We start from the raw sequence: 2,415 nt of genomic DNA, 5'->3' as shown, positions 1-2,415 counted from the left end.
TTTGCAAGGCTAATACACTGTAGCTACCACACCACTGTTAATTTTAGCTTGCAATTACCAGCGAAAGACAAACTATATGCCCCTTGGAATTTTGAAGTCAATATTAGGAAGTTCAATAGCCGGCCTTCATGCCTGTCGTCCTGAGCACCACAAGCAGTGCCATAACTCTGGACTGGCAGAATCCTGAGGCAACCAGGGTAGAATAGGTACTTCTAAAGAGTACTTGTGAGGAACAGGACGGGTCAGAAATCACAGAGACCACACAGGAAGTGAAGGACAGACCCCTTGGGAGTGAGGAAGGGAGAGAGCAAGGTAAGGAATTTGGTTGAATTTAGATCTCTCTCTCTCTCTCTCTCTCTCTCTCTCTCTCTCTCTCTCTCTCTCTAGTATTTGTGCGTCTCAAAAGTGAATTGTAATTTGTTAGGCAGGTGAAGGACAAGTGACAAAATGTCAAGGCTTCTAAAATACAGGAGAACTTGTTCTGGTTTGGAATGAATTCATACACCATAAGGCAGTGTTGCATTTGCGGGTCCTTTCTCAAGAGCAAAGTGGAGAGTAACATTCTGTAGCTCTCTACCCAGGGAGTTCAGGAGGACTGCATTACAATACATGAATTTACATGAGGAATCATTTTTCTTCAAACACGAATGCTTAAGATGAAAGATTAAGACATTATGCACCCAAAGAGAGCTAAGCTTCCTTAAAATAATCCTGTTAGAATGTGAATTTTTAGGATCTGATAAATTTATGAATGTCACCAAACACTGACCTGTCACCTGTATCTTCTGCCCCACGCCAATCTATTCAAAAGTAGGAACTGGGGTTTCTCAAGCATGTCTGAATTTACGGTTCATCTACTCTCTCGTGCTAAGACCCTCAGCAAAGGCAGAAAAATCTGACACCCTGAAATACACTTCAAGGACCAGTGTCAGTTCTTCAGGAGGAATGCTTCAAGAGCCCTATCCAAACCAGAAAGAGGATCGCCTCTGAGAACCTAAGTCAAAAAGCCAGCATGGGCCTTGAGCCCAGGGGAGTGAAGCCTAGAAGCCTGTGGGAGCAGGGGCGGGGCTTCAATGGTTGTCCAGGTTACCGGGAGGCGGAGCCACCTGGACCGTTGTAGCCTAGATATTAGCATCCACTGACCTTAGAAGCCTCGAGTGGCCAGATGGCATGCTTTGGACTCTACTGTGGCAAGACCCTATTATTTAAAAATAGCTCAACTGAAATATATGGAGAGTGTGGGGCGTGCCCAAGAGGGCAGAGGACAAATGAAGAGAAATACTGCCAGCCTTGCACCGAGTCCCCGGAACTGTATGACTGGCTTTACCTTGGATTCATGGCGATGCTGCCTCTCGTTTCCCATTGGTTCTGCATCGAATGGGACTCAAAGAAAAGATGTTCCAGTGGTGTGATTTTTCAGCAAGCTTCCGCATTGTTTGAATGTGGTATGGCAGCCGTGGTCACATTACTTGTAAGTAATCCCCCCGGCAGCCTTTCCATCTATTCATGCGGGGTACTGATGCTTTCGGATTGGTACACGATGCTCTACAATCCAAGTCCAGATTACATCACCACCCTGCACTGCACCCAGGAAGCCGTATACCCACTGTACACCATCGTGTTCGTTTACTATGCTTTCTGCTTGCTGTTCATGATGCTGCTCCGACCGTTTCTGGTGAAGAAGATCCAGTGCAGCCTCTACATGCCAAACCCGTTCGAAAGCATTTACACTGCCCTCTACTTCTTCCCGGTTTTGACTATGCTGCAAGCCGTAGCAGGAGGCCTCTTGTACTATGCCTTCCCGTACATCGTATTGGTGGCATCTTTGGCTAATCTGGCTGTGTACCTGGTTTTTGCCAAAATAGAGATCTACAGCGATCTGATAAGGAAGGACAGACTTCTTGTCCTGTTCAGCCACTGGTTTCTTCATGGCTATGGCTTAATTGCCCTCTCCAGAGAGGACCAACTTGAACAAAATCTGTCCTTTTTAATTTTGGTACCTCTCCCGCTCCTGTTTTACTTCTTGACTACCAAATTTACCAAACCATCGCGGATAATCTCAGAAGGAGCCAAATGGTATTGAATATAAAATAATAAGAAGAAAAAACTAAAGTGTTTTTAACTCTAAAAAGTAAAGAAAATTTAAAAACATATTAGTGTCATTCTTTTATGCATGGGAAAAGTAAATATATTTAATTGATATGTTATTTTTATTTATGTGTATGTGTGTATCTGCATAAGTGCATGTTGCATATGTGCAAGTGCCTGTGGGGGCCAGAAGGGGGTGCCAGATCCCTTGCGCTAGAGTTTCAGGTAGTTGTGAGCACCTGAAGTAGGTCTGGGAACTGAACGCTCCCCATCTGGAAGAGCAGCAAACACTCTTAACTGCTGAGCCATCTCTCCAGCCCTGAGGGA

The 2,415-nt window shown here is 45.0% G+C and overlaps 1 pseudogene across 1 annotated transcript; it reads left to right on the top strand.

The window, feature by feature from the left end:
• The first annotated feature begins 1,085 nt into the window (after positions 1-1,085).
• Positions 1,086-2,151, top strand: LOC102909208 (JNK1/MAPK8-associated membrane protein pseudogene; annotated as a pseudogene). Its single transcript, XR_013049608.1, has one exon. The product of XR_013049608.1 is annotated as a JNK1/MAPK8-associated membrane protein pseudogene (transcript).
• The last annotated feature ends 264 nt before the right edge of the window (positions 2,152-2,415 follow it).

Source organism: Peromyscus maniculatus, chromosome 3, assembly GCF_049852395.1.
Source record: "Peromyscus maniculatus bairdii isolate BWxNUB_F1_BW_parent chromosome 3, HU_Pman_BW_mat_3.1, whole genome shotgun sequence".
Taxonomy (NCBI): domain Eukaryota; kingdom Metazoa; phylum Chordata; class Mammalia; order Rodentia; family Cricetidae; genus Peromyscus; species Peromyscus maniculatus.
Note: the sequence above shows the minus strand (reverse complement) of the source record. Positions and strands in the feature narration are given on the sequence as shown.